General features: G+C 33.9%; 1 protein-coding gene across 5 annotated transcripts in view; it reads left to right on the top strand.

Moving 5' to 3' along the window:
* Positions 1-14,752, top strand: part of LOC126755255 (protein grainyhead) — a 295,720-nt gene that overhangs the window by 180,969 nt on the left and 99,999 nt on the right. The window lies entirely within an intron of this gene.

Raw genomic sequence — 14,752 nt, 5'->3', positions numbered from 1 at the left:
CTACGCTCACTTCCTCCATTCACTCGCTTGGTCAATTATTTAGCCAAAAAGTCAAGTAAATCCTATAGCGCGCTACCCACTTGCCTACCAAAACGTCTCTCTCTCTTCAATGCGCTTTTGACTTGGTGAGTTTGGAGTGCAGTGATATATTTATTTTGCATTGAAATAAATGCGCTTGTCAACATCTGCGCTTGAGTGAATGCGCTGGCGCGTTGTGTGTCATTACACCCGCACATTCTTGACAGCGTTCTTTTGTGCTGAACAGTGTTTTCAAGTATTCAAAGGAGCTCAATGTTTGGGTACCACATGAATTGTCTGTGAAAAATTGAATGGGTCGAATTAACATCTCCGATTCTTTGCTGAAACGAAATAAAATCGAACCATTTCTGAAACGAATGATAACAGGAGATGAAAAGTGGATCAAATACCACAATAATGTGCGTAAAAGATTATGGTCCAACTGTGGTGAAGCTAAACAAATGGTCGCAAAGCCAGTATTGAGCCCTCGAAAGGTTATGCTGAGTGTTTGGTGAAAGGAATCATCCACTATGATCTACTCAGCCTGGTCGAACGATTGATTTTACATCTTACAGTCAGCAACTGATGAGATTGAAGCAAGCAATCGAAAAAACCGGACAGATCTGACAACAGAAAGGGCTTCGGCTTCCATCAGGACAATGCTAGACCACACACATATTTGATGACTCGGCAAAAACTGTGAGAGCTTGGCTGGGAAGTTTTGATGCATCCACCATATAGCCCTGACCTACCACCATCAGACTACCATTTTTTTCGTTCAATGCAGAACTTCCTTATTGGAGTAAAGTTGGCTTAAAGATAAGCCTGTGAAAATTACTTATCGCAGTTTATCGCCGAGAAAATAGAAAAGTTTTACACTGATGGAATAATTTCTCAAGCGGAAAATGGCAAAAAGTGGCCCACCAAAATGGTACATATTTGATTCGTTAAAGTTCATTACAAATATACCAAAAAAAAATTAAAGTTTGATTAGAAATGCGAAAAGACTTTTTCGACTATTTCTTAATTGAAAAACCACTCTGCAACCAAACCTTGACTAATATCTAAAGCCCTCACTCTTCTGTCCAAAATTTTTTACTTAAAATTTGTTCATTTGTAACACACTGTGAGCAGTGGCTAGAACAACAACACACCACACAGTGCTGTGACCCACGCAACGCCCACAAATTGGCGGCTATTAACCGAGCGCAAAAAGGTAGAACTGTGAAGAAAGAATGAAAAAACAAACTAAATAAACAAAAAACAGAATATGCTGCGCAATAAAATCAGCAAACAACAACAATAAAAAAGCAAGACAAATTGTGGAAAATTATGCAAAACCATTTAAGAGTAAACTATTAACAGCCGCAAAAGGGTTAACGAAATTTAAAACTGAATGAACAAAAAACAATAACAACAACTACAACATGAATATGCAAGAACAAACGCGTGTTGCGCCATTTAAGTGCCACAAAGTGCGGCGGTGGTGTTGCACAGTGATCGCCTGTAAGTCTGCGCCCTTGTCTTCACCGCACCGCACTACCCCACCTTGCCTTCACCACAATTTATTTGATTGCTTTTGGGCCGCTGCGCGTGTTTATTATTGGTTGCCCGCATTGTTGTTGTTATTGCAATTTAAAGTGTTCTTGTTATGCCGTCATATTTCAACATGTTGTTCTATTTGCACTTGTTGTTGCCATTGTTATTGTTATTGTTGTTTGCCTGTCATTCGATTTGATGTTTTTGTGGGTGCGCTGTCGTGTTCACGTTCGTCGCCTTGCGCATGCGCATGCGCACTCGCACTCGCATTCCCATTCAAATTCGAGTTTTCATTCTTCAACTCTTTACAACTGTTGGCGCAGTGCCACATTGGCATGTGTACGTGTGTGCGCGCATTGTTGATTTTACTATGCTTGTTGCCCGCTTTGTTTACATGTTGACGCCTCTAAAGAGTGGAGCGTGGAGTGTGGCGCGGTGTTCAGCGCCTTGTTGGCTGGGCGCATGCGCATTCATTTGTTCGCATTATGCGCACAAAATCCACCGCCACCAATCAGCCGCTCCGTTTGACGACTGCGCGTGGCGTTATGCATGAGCTATTTGTTGCACACACACACGAGCACCTGCAATGTTAAGTCTGTGTAGTTGTTTGTTAATGTGTGTTAATTTGTTTGCGCTGTGCCTATTTAGTTGGCCGCAGCTGCTGGCGCTGCTTGCATGTGCGGGCGCCATCCATCATCGCATTGGCAGCTTGAGGACTTTGTGATTTTGTGCTTAATTTTATGTTGCGCGCATACTTTGTTGTTGTTGTTGTTATTTGTTTGCGAAATTTGTATGCATATTTTTGTTGCGCTCTGAGTTACGCAAGAATTCTGAAGTTATGTTTAATACGTTTTGTTCTTATATGTAGAACTTTGCTGACGTAATAATGACACTTGTTTGCTTTTATGGCAAAAATGCGTGCTGTGTTTGCTTTGCAAAACTCTGAAGGAATATTTCACCTTGCAAATAATTATGGGAACCTACCTATGGAAATGTACTGCACATTCGTATTTATACATAAAAGTTTTAATAGAGATTTCCATAATTATTTTCAAGGTGAATATTACTACATAGATATATAGAGTAGTCGAAAAAGCCTTTTCGTATTTCTAATCAAATTTCAATCCATTTTTTTTAATTTTTTTAATGATAATTCGGTCCATTGAATTTTTCACAGACAATTCATGTGATACCCAAACATCGCGCTTCTTTTCGTAGCCAGCCTCTTTGAAATGGTTCGAAACTGTTTGATGATGAATGTTAAGTTCGTTAGCGATGTCATGGCGACTTACGTGGTGGTCCTGGTCAATATTTTTCATGATTTCATCGAATTTTTCAACGATGGGTCGACCAGAGCGAAGTGCATCTTTCTTTCGAAATTTTCAGAACGGAAGCGAGCGAACCATTCTTGTGCTACAAGAACTGATGCAGCATCGTCTCCGTAAACTCACAAATTTCATTGGTGGCTTGCGTGGCATTCTTCCCTTGTTTATACTAAAATTTCAAAATTTAGCGAATTTCTTCATTAGTTTCACTCAGTTTTGAACAGCTGTAACTATTTTCAAATTTCCCAAATTTAACTTTTTTTAAATGAAGCTTAAATCTCACCTTTCCAACACTATATGGTATGACACAATGTGATTGGTAGCATTGGAGATATACGACTCTAACGACATCTATTGACAACATACGAAAGGACTTTTTCGACTACCTAATAAATAACTCAAGTTATATATTTTTATTATTTTTTAGTATATTCCTGTTCTTTGAAGGCAGACACGATTTTTAAATAGCTTTTCTCAACAAGTTTGTCGCTAAAGTCTTTTGTCGGCCACCCACTAGCACTTGTTCACCTACTGTACGATGGCGCTGTCAGAGGTCACGCGTTTAATAAGTAATCCAGACATTTACCCGATGCTTGTTGTCAAGTAATATTCGCGTGCCAGATGAATCATTGAAAAGAAATCAAATTTAAAATACTTAAATGACAATGGGTTAATCAGCAAAGTAGGAAAATGAAAAAATAAAACCCAAACTATTCATAGTAAAAAATATATATATTCAGTATTCTGTGACAAAAGTGCAATAATTTCTGAGTGCCTGTGGAAATGAAAATCAATATAAACCTAGAAAAGCTTAAAAATCAAAAAAAAAATAACAGGGTTTTTTATAGAAATAGTAATAATAGGTAAATATAGTATCAGCAGCAAAAAATATAATTTATATAAACGAAAACATATTTAAATTACTAAACGTAAACTTATGCCTAAGTTAATGCATTTTACTCTCAAATCATTTCAAAATTTATTTTTAAACATTTCTCCACACTCCACCTGTGGCGCGTTGCAACACACTGCCGCTAACGTGTGAAAAATTTATTAGGCTCAGCAACGCGCTCGACCCGGAAGAGTTAGTTACTTGCTCTAACTTTATGCCAGCGTCTTCTTGCCTTATCTCCAACTCCATCTTCCTATTTTCGTCTTCTCTATTCCATAGTTTGTATTCATTTATGAGCCATTATTTTTGATTTTATGCATAAAAGCATAATGTGTTTACATTTCTTCGTTTTTCTTGTTGTTTGTTATCGTTATTTTTTGTTGTTGTTCCTTATCGCTTTGTTATTTTTCAGTTGTTTTTTTTTTTCAAATTTGATTTCTATTGCTTTTTTAGTTTCTGTCCATTATGTTTCTTCATCGCAGCTGTAATTTGCATTTATCTTTTATTGACTTGTGTTGTCAACGCCATGCGTTCGGTCCAGCTGTCAAGTGTTGTTGTTGCTGTTTTTATTATATTTTCGATTTTTGCTTTTGTTTTTGTTTTGGCAACCACGTCAATACATCGCAGCCATAAATTTCACATGAGGAAGCCGCCTTTATCGCTTATTGTATATTTGACGCGAGCAGGTGAATCACCTGCCTTTCCGTGGCTAGCACCAAACTAGCGTGTTGAAGGTTGCACATCTGCATAATTTGCGATTATATAACGGTCAATAGTTGCTAAATTTATAAGTCGTTGAAGTTTATGCTTAATCATTTATATTTAGAACTTATTAGACTCAAAGATCTCAGGATGTGCACTGAAATCGAAAGTTCTTGCAACGAAAACGAAAACTGTAAGAAGAGTAGCGGAGACGTGGAAATAAAATTGCAATATTTCATTATTTATAAATTTCTTTATTTTATATGATTTAGTTAGCTTTTTGACCTTAACTTTCCCTCACATGAGCTTACAACAACCATACTGCGTATTCATGCAACTACTTTCTTTGCTTTAATCTTATTTTCTTTAAATCTCAATCTCCTCTCATTAGTTGACTATCCATCTACTGCCGTAGCAGTTATTGTACGCGTGTCCTTCACTCTTTCAGTCGTTGGCGCTAAAATTCGTCATATAATCTATTTAAAAACGGTGTTAAGTGGCTGAGAAATGCAAAAAATTTATAATACAATATAAATACAACAACAACAATAAAGAAGTGTTTTCATTTTACTCATAATTTTCTCAGTCGAAAATAATCGCAAAATCTCTGCTTTTTAATTAAAATAAATAATAATATTTTTTTTGCTCCTAGAGGTAATGTTGTTTCATAGATCTCCAGCTATTTTTTAATTTGATTAAATATTTTAGAATGGGTCGCTTATACAGATTTTTTTTTTGAAATTTTTGTTGGTCCATCAAATCGAAATAATCAGTTCAAAATGTGCAGAAATGTTCAAATATTTTTGTTGTTATAAAATGTGTGAGAAATATATGAATAAAACATCAAGACGTTAGCCTAATAACGGACTTTATAAAGTTCATGTAAAATAAAAATTTAGCATTTGCAAGCTAACAAATATATTCGACGGAGGAAAACTGTGTTTTTTCTCTTAATATATGATAAGCCAGGATTCTTTTTTTACTATTGCAACCTGTTGCTACAAAGAAAGCTTTTGGAAGGCAGTGTGAAAATTGGATAATTATCGTGGCATTTTGGTGAAATCATATATCTCGAAACTCGAAAAACCGATAACGGCATAAAACTTTGCACTAATCATTTTTTTAAAGTATGCCACCTTATGACCAACATTTGCTCAAATCCGACCAAAACTGTACCAGCTCCTAGGTACCGAATATGTGGATCCCACCGGTCAATGTGTGGGACATACAATTGAAATTCAGACAGAATCTTTTCTTGACAATAGTAATTCTAAGTGTGTCAAAATGGCTTAAATTGTGTCAGTACCACTTTGAACCCCCATATACTTGTACGTAATACAAAGATTTTCGAACTTCCAGGTAATTGTATGCTGCTTGTAGCTATCGGTCGATATTTTAGTTATCTCAATGAAAATTATAGAATATGTTTTTCTCATAACAATTTATCTTTGTGCCTAAAATAAGTGCAATTGGGCGAAAACTTGACTTAGACCCCTTATAAATATTATCAGGATTTTCGAACATCCGGCTAACGTTACTCCATATGATTGGTGATTATATGTAAGCTACCAAATCTCAGGGAACATTTTTCTAGTACGTGGCAAGATAATAGTTAATAGATAAAATCAAATCGGTACTACCCCATCTCCCATATACTACATAGGTAAAATGATTTTAATTTTTCTGACAAAATGAAAACGTACGCACTTTTTTCTTCATCATTTTGGAATCTGCCGCGTTCATACGCATATATTTTCTTTGCTTTAGCTCAAAAATGTCTGCTCGATCTTTTTTATTTATTTTACGAATTAATGCTAAAACTAGTTCAATATTCGTTGCTAGAGCATAGTTTGTTCTATAAAGTCGAAATAAGCCACTATTTTTTTTGAGTTTTTTCCGTCCTCCAAGTCTATATGCTTAGTCTGCATTCAGACGCGGCAACTTCTGTTGTGGCAGCGCAATATTTGTGGAAAAGAAAACTTCTTGAGCTGGAAAATGCCAATGTAGCAAGATCGATGAACTCGCTTTGCCTTCTTGGTAGAGACAGTTCGCTGCGGTAATATCTTTAATGCTTTAGTGAACCTTTTTGGTTACAGTTTCCTCGAAATCTAAATCGGCATATAGTATATTCTTCTTCTTCTTTCTTCATACATTACAAAATTTAAATATTATTCTTCCTATTTGGTATTTTCTATAACAAATCTATAACGCTTAAAAGACATGGTAGCTCCATTAAAATGAACTGTAAAATAATACCAACTAAAGCTAAACTAAGCTGCTCCAACCGCAACGCTATTTTCGTACCGATGACTAGACCTAACATACCTAGAAGCATTAGATATTCGGCTAATTCAATTCTTATCATTATTGCTCATATTTATGAGCGCGCGCATGGGCGTCCTTCAAACGGTTTGTGACCGAAACGGATGTGATTGAATTCAAGCCTATGACTCACTGCCACGCTAGCCAAAGTGACTTGACAAATAAATGCTTTTGTTTAAATAAAAGCTAAATAAAAGCGCTTGGAAACTGTATTAAAAATGGCGAAGCAAAGCTGAAGCGACGACGAGCGCGCACTCGGCTGAGTCGTGATTGAAGTCAGCGCATCGACTGCGCTGACCGCGCCTCGCAACAGCACAGGCACAACAACAAAGCGCGACATTTTGAATCATAAATTAAATGCCAAAGTTTGCACTTGCATTTATAATTCGCAAATCGATTTCGAATAACATTTCACTGAGCGCAGCTTTGCTCTGCGGCGCTACGATGTGCGGTGTGGTGTTGTGCGGCGTTCTTCTGGAAAAAATATTCGAATTAAGAATCAAATGATGGCAGGCGATTTAATTTATACGCGAATTAGTCGCACTGCAACAACAATAACACAGCACAACAACAGCGCAAGCACAAGCAATTGAAAGCGAATTTTGTTTAAGACAACAACGAGTGTCTTCCATAAAAATAAAAAAAAATAAAAATAAAAATTATTAAGAATTTTAATCGCTTTGGCGCTGTGATATGCAAATCTTGTGAAATGCAAGTGAATGCGAGCGAAGCGCAGCGTTAAAAAAAAAAATCTTAAAATTGTAAGCAAAATGAGTATGAATTTGAAGAGTTGCTAAGTGTACACCGAAAAAAAATTGAATAAATGCGAACAATTTTGAAACATTTATTTTTTAATTAACTTTGTGTATTTTTTTTATTTTTGCGAACAATTTAAACCTTTTTTTTATAAGACTTGCCATTCGCAAAACAGAAATTTTAAGCAAATAAAATTTTATCGCACAAAAACCCAAAAAAAAAAACAAAAATCACGGCAAATAAATTCAACGAAAATGCCAAATTAATAAGTGACCACAAAAGACATAAATTTAAAGCAACAAAGATGCTTAAAAGAAAAAAAGACTCACATAAACACCATTAAAAACAGCATCATTGTATTAAAATTAAATTGAAAACGAAATTTGAATGAATTCTGCGTTGTCGCATTTGCGGTGTCAGTGGAGCAGCGCGAACCGGCTTGGGGCTTGGACCGCTGCGCGTTTACGGTTTCACTTTTTTCCGCAGCCAGTGACAGGTTTTTTCTTGACTCAGCACAGCAGCGATGCTTCAGATCTTCAGAAGTAAGCTTTCGGCTGCCGTCGATGACGTAAGCGACCAAAAAGAGAAAAATAACATAAAAAAGTCGGCAGAATCTTCATTTGGTTATTGTGTCTAAACGAAAAGGATTGAAGCGTACTTTTTTCTTTGTTTTGCTAAGCTTAAGCTTAGCAGTGAAGCGCGTGAAGGTCAAGTGGCACATAAAAGCACTTGCGCCGATATGATCTTAATGGGTGCATAGCAAACTAGGAAATCCATTAAATATGTGGTTGCAATGGAAGAAGGACTGGCATGTGGCGCACAAGTGTTTTTTGTTGTCCTCATTTCGGTTTTTGGGGCTTAGTTCTGACTGGACATTTATATACAAGCTGAGTTAAATGTATATTTAAGTTGTAAAATTCGGGAATATATAAATGTAATAAACTATTTTAGGCGTCAAACAAAAACAAAAAAACTTCTTGATTGAAGCGATTTCGACCGAGTCCTTAAAAACGCACCACTCGTTTCTTCTACGCCAGTCTATGTAACTTCAAAAGATTGTGTGAACTCGGCCTCACTCCACTAGGTCTTCATAATGTTTCTTTACTACCTTCTCAATTGGTACTGCATTGCGTACCGTTATCGCTGGGGACTCAGAAAAAATCCTCCCTCTTTCTTAAGTATTACCAATAGATAGTCTATTCCTTAGTTAGCATCTTCTTGTAATGAGCTTTTGAGCTTTCACTTCATTCGTTCTAATAAAAAAATTGATAAGCTGGTTCTGTCAAAATCCTTATTTTTTCTAACTTTATAAACTGTAGAAGGCGAAAAAATAGAAAAGTAAATAAGAAGTGTACTTTCATGAAAATGTTCAAGTAGGAAGCATCAGAATAGTGAAAGCTTTCAAGAGCTTTCTTGAGAAAAGTAAATAAAAAGTGTACTTTCTTGGAAATATGGGAGTAGGTTGCACACGAATAGTGAAAGCTTTCATGAGATTTCAAGAGCTTTCAAGAGCTTTTTTGTGCTTTCTTGAGCTTTCACTTTTCACTTAGAAAAGTTATGTAGTTTTCGAAGTTAGCAGAATTTTTCAACGAATTCATCAACTGTTATAGCTATTACTTGCTCTTTATTCTCTTCTAAAACAATTTTTCTGCAATATTAGTCTATATTTTCCAAACCAAATTTACACTGCATTATTTTCATATTAAGCAACATTTTTACCCTACCGATACCAGTTCCTTGTTTTTATTTATTCTTGGATATATAAAGAGAACTAGCTTAAAGGTCAAAAGCGCACTATTTTTCGAGTAGGTTAGGTTAGATTAATCTGGTAAGCCAATAAGACACGCATAGCTCAATATTAGTCCTTCACGACATCAGCTGGAGTTCAGTTGCTAGGTCCAAGAAGAGTAGTCATCTTATAGGAAGCCTGTGCTTGACGTGAATTTTAACAGACTCTGCGGCCACCTTACCGATACCTCCTTCAGTGTATCATATTTCGAGTAGATTTCACTATTTCTTTCTATGAGTAACTTGAGAGAGACCTTCTCTCATTATTTGTTACTGTAAATAAGGTTGAAAAAATATTTCACAAATTAAATTATGGCTTTTATGTGTATTTTAGATTTCGCTGACACTCAAAACTAATACACAACACATATAAATATTTGAGATATAAATACATTACGTAGGTCTAAACCTGGCAACATCAGCAACTAATATACCAAACACAACAGCTTTCATACATATTAACGTGGGTACACCCAAAACATATCAAAGCCATGCTGCCGACGCACGTACATACGTCGGATATTTACGTTAACCGTATAATTTTCATAAAATCAACATAAATTGACAAATTAAAAATGCTTTTGAATTTTATTTAAATTATTTATCTCTTATTTGTTTCTATTTCTGCTCAACCCTGCTGTGGCTTTTCGGTAACATTTGTTGTTGGCAACATTGTCGTCATAGCCATTTAATTTTATGCCCAAATCTTTGGGCCTTTTCTCGGACTTTTGCATAATTTAATCGAAAACAAAAATGTGTGTTGTGTCTTCTCGCTGACCATTTTAGTAATCAGTTAGTTTAACTGTTGACGTTTGTTGTTGTTTTTTTTTTTTTTTTTTTGGTTTCCAATGAATTCCCAGCCTCCTGCGTCCGCCTTATTTACATAAATACACACATGCGTACAACAGCATGTTGTTGTTATTGTGTGTTGTTGTAAGCTTGGTGTTAATTATGTTGCGTGCGTTTTTTGTTTTCTGCTTGTATTTGTTGTTGTGAAGTTGTGAACCAACACACGTGTTTTACAAGCTATCGCATAAATATACACATATACACATACAAACGCATATTTAAAATTTTTGTGTTACAAAGCATCGTTCAAATGTTACTTTGCTGATTTCGCTTTCATAGTTACAACAATAATTTCAAATTAAACAAATCGCTAATGAAGAAATTGACATTGTTTGATTGCTGCTGCTTTTGCTTCTGCAAGCTGCAACGTCTTTGAAGACAAAATTTTTTTTACTGTTTTCTTTCTTTTTTTACTATTTTGAGCTAAAATTAGCAGCTATGTTAATAAACTATGATTTCATTATGCAAAAATATGACTTAAAATGATATTTTTATTTTTGTTTTTGATTTGTTAAAATTTCTTTTTGAATTAGTCATCGACAAGGCTTAACATTGGAATGGAATTTTTTTCCAAGTTAAAACACTTTTTTATACTTTTTTAATTTATAACAAGCAAAAAAGGTAACTTCGGCTTCATCGAAGCTATAATACCCTTGACATGTGCATTTCTTAAAACTTTGAAGGGTATAAAAGAAACAAGAACTCCTTTTTGATTGGTAACTTGCTATGGCGGCTATAATATATGTATGGTATACTTATCCAAACTGAACATTGTCTTCGAAGTTTGTAGCGCTGTCTTAGAGAATTATCTTCGCAAAATTTCGTGAAGATATCTTCTGAAATAAAAAAAATTTCTTTGAAAGGGCTCGAGTTTGATCGTTCAGTTTGTATGACAGCTATGTCTATGTGCTATAGAAGTCGCTTAGCTCGTCAAGCTGATCATTTATATATTCACATATACTTTATAGAGTCTCTAAGGTTTCCTTTTGGGTGTTAAAAACTTCGTGGCCAACTTAATACACCCTGTTGAAGTTATAAAATGTCGAAAATATAATTTTTTTGCTGAAAAATTTTCAATTACTGCCAAAAGAAAATTTGAATACGAGGACCAACACTTTTCTATCACGATTGTAATTACACAGGGTAATGATCGAGGATGCGTTACTTTAAGGGATTGCATGGGTTTCCTCAAGTAAAAAACAGCCTTTCTTCAACAATTTTTTTCTCATATGAAAAATTAAATATTTTATTAGAATTTTTTATTGTTGCAAACATAAACTATTATCAAAAAAATGCAGAAACTTTTGTAAAAAAAATATTTTAAGCTCGAGGATTGCGACGCCATTTCCGGTGACCCCACGGAAAGAAGATGTGCCCGCGTTGGCAGGATAACTCCCTACAGAATCATCTGAAGTGAAAAAATACGTGTTTCTGTTAAAATCTTAACTTAGAACTTGCACGAAGGAAAAAAACTGAAAATTGGATTTTTGGTAGAAATTTTTACAAAAAAATTTAAATCTCAGTGAAAACTCCGCGACGATGTTTTTCAAATAGTTGTAATCGAAAAAAACATCCTCCGTCCAGACCTTTAAGAATTGTATCTCAAGGACTTGTGTAAAATTGCATGAAGATCGGTTGAGTAGTTCTCGAGAAATCTTGCCAAACGACTTCAAAAACACAGTTTCGAGAAAAACGCGTTTAAAGACTGCGCACTTAGCCTAGCTAGCCACGAGCGCACAAGTTCTCAAGGCTGTATTTCCGAAACTAATACTCTTATCAACTTGAAAATGTAGAGAGGTGTTGTGTAATTTTATAGGATAATAAAAAGTTCGATTTTTTAAAACCCGTAATCCCGTGAAACTCCGTGGACAAAATTATGTTTAAATTCTACGCCCTACATTCGCGCTGGCTTTTCCCTTCGAAAGTGTGAGATATGTCTGAAGTTCTACTTTAAAATCTTCGTTTTCATACTTATAATCGGTTAGCTATACATACGTACATACGCATGATTTTTTTTTATTCAAAATATTTTTTATGTCACTATTTAAACATTTCCTCACAAAACATAACCTCAAAATTAGGTTAATTATAACTTCCGCTACCAAATGCTTACATCGTTGTACATTTCTGTGGCTTAAAGTGCCAAAACTAACGAAAGTACAAATTTTCATAAATAAAAAGGCGCTCGACATCCTGCTCAGAAGGAAATAAAAAAGAGGAAACACCCAAAAAAGCGCTGAATATTGTGCAGGAAGGTGCTAAATTGCGTTACAAAGCGAAATGCGCTAATATAAAAATGTCGCACAGTTGATTAAACAGCAGCCAAAATATTGAACAAACTGCGTATAGCGGTGCAGGATATGCCTTCGCACACACACACACACACAAGCACACTCGGGCTTTAACAAGTTTCCTTGCCTCGAAGGATTTCGCTGTAAGACTGTTGCGCCAGCAGGCGATTTATGCCAGCGAGCGCAAAGGTTGCCATAAATTCACGCATACAAAGAAATAAATATGAATACATATGTGTGTGTGTGCCCTTAAGTCCCTTAGCACCCGTTTGCGCTATCATATTACACTGTTGCCCGATATCCTTTCGTCGGCCAGCCGTTTCAACAACGACAACCGCAGCGGCGCTCCTGTTCGCCACGTCCTTTCGTGCATTCGAGCTACCCTCTTGGGCAACATTTGCATAATTTTTTCAAATTCCTTTTAATTTTTTATTTATTTCACACATTCGCTTGTTGTTTTATTGTCGCATTGGATAATAGCAGAAAAAGTAGAAATCATAATTTTTTTTACAAAATTTTCTTTATATTCTTATTCTTGGCTTTTGTTAAGTTTTAATGTTTTTTTTTTTTGTTTTTGCTATTTTTGTTGTTTAATCTTGTGTTCTGTTGTTGCACTTCCCCTTCCTTGTTAAGTAGAGCACCGGAAAAGGTGGAAGCTCACAATTGTTATTGGTCTTATGTATGTGTGCTTATTGGCGCCTTTTCTAATTATCAGCTCCGCCGAAGTGTTGAACCGAGGCGTTTACGTTCGCGAGCGTGTTGATTCTACGTTGAGGCGCTTTTGAGGCATGAGAAGTTACTGTGTTCACTGCGCTTTTGTAAGGTTGCTACTTTTGATAATTTTTATAATTTTTTGCTCTTTACTTGGTGTGCTTATTTTGTGTATAGATAAAGTTTTTGTTGGCTCAAATATCCTGTCAGGTGTTGCACACAATTTTTTAATTTTTTTTTGCTTTTTGTAATTTTTTTATAATAATTTGGAGTAAATTCACCAATGATAACATATTGTCAGATAAAAAAAATACTGTTGTATATAATTAAAAATTACGAACTTATTGTTTTTTCGCCAAAATTTCTGACATAAAAATTTTAAATATAATTTTTTTATCAAACAACTAATAACTAAATGTCATAATACGAATTTGAATGATATAGACCGAAAATTTAAATTTTTCTATATTTAAAATACTAAGAACTAGGCTTTTCTGCAATTATCAATTCTAATAATAATTGTTATATTAATTTAAAAAAATTAATAAAAGTATGAATAAACGAAAATGCGTTTTAACTCAAAAATAATAATAACAAAATAAAAAACGAAAATAAGCAATTATTTGAACATAAAAAAATATTATTAATTATTACTCAAACTTTTATATAAACATAAAAACATAATTATGAAATATTATTAAATTTTTTTTAACTATACACAGATGATGATGAAAAAGATATTAAACAATAATTTTAACTAATAAAATCAAAGAAAAATATTTTAAAAAATCAACTCAACCTTTTTGCGTCAGGGAATGTATGGATATTTTTATTTTGTTTTATTTCTTTTTTTTTTTGAATATAAGAAAGAAAATAAATTAATGCAATTTGAAGTAAATAATAATTAGTGGTTTCGAAGAATAAGTAAACGAAACAAATATATATTTTATTACATATGTAGGTCAGACCTAATTTTTTGCAAAAAGTTATTTATTTAAAAAAAGTTATTTTATTGATTAAAAAAAAGTTTTTTTTTATATACATATTATATCTAAATTTAATTAAATATATGTAAATTTTAAAAATTTTCAAATTTTTTTTTGAAGAAATATGTTTGCCAAATTAAAAAAACTATTAATTTTATTAACGGTAAATAATAATTTTTTTCGAGGTCGCAGTTGATCATTTTTAAAAACCAAAAAATATTTTATCTAGTATATATAATAATTATATCTTGAAAAATAATTTTTTTTTGTAATAAAACATAATTAAAAAAAATATCGTAATAAAAAATCAATTTTTATTCACAGTAATTCATTTTCGGTTTTAACAACCCAAAATTAACAAGAAACAGCCTTTAAAATCACAGTCGCAAATTAACGGTAAACTAGTGTAATTCGTCTTTTTGAAGTAGATAAATACGATTTTCATAAAAAATACTAACAAATCCAACAAAAATGTTATATTTTAAATTTATTTATTTTTTTTTTTAATTTCATCACATATTTGAAAAATTTGGAAACACAGTTTATACAATATGAAAAAATTTTCACATTATT

Source organism: Bactrocera neohumeralis, chromosome 4 (assembly GCF_024586455.1).
Source record: "Bactrocera neohumeralis isolate Rockhampton chromosome 4, APGP_CSIRO_Bneo_wtdbg2-racon-allhic-juicebox.fasta_v2, whole genome shotgun sequence".
Lineage (NCBI taxonomy): Eukaryota > Metazoa > Arthropoda > Insecta > Diptera > Tephritidae > Bactrocera > Bactrocera neohumeralis.
This window is presented reverse-complemented; position numbering and strand designations above follow the sequence as displayed.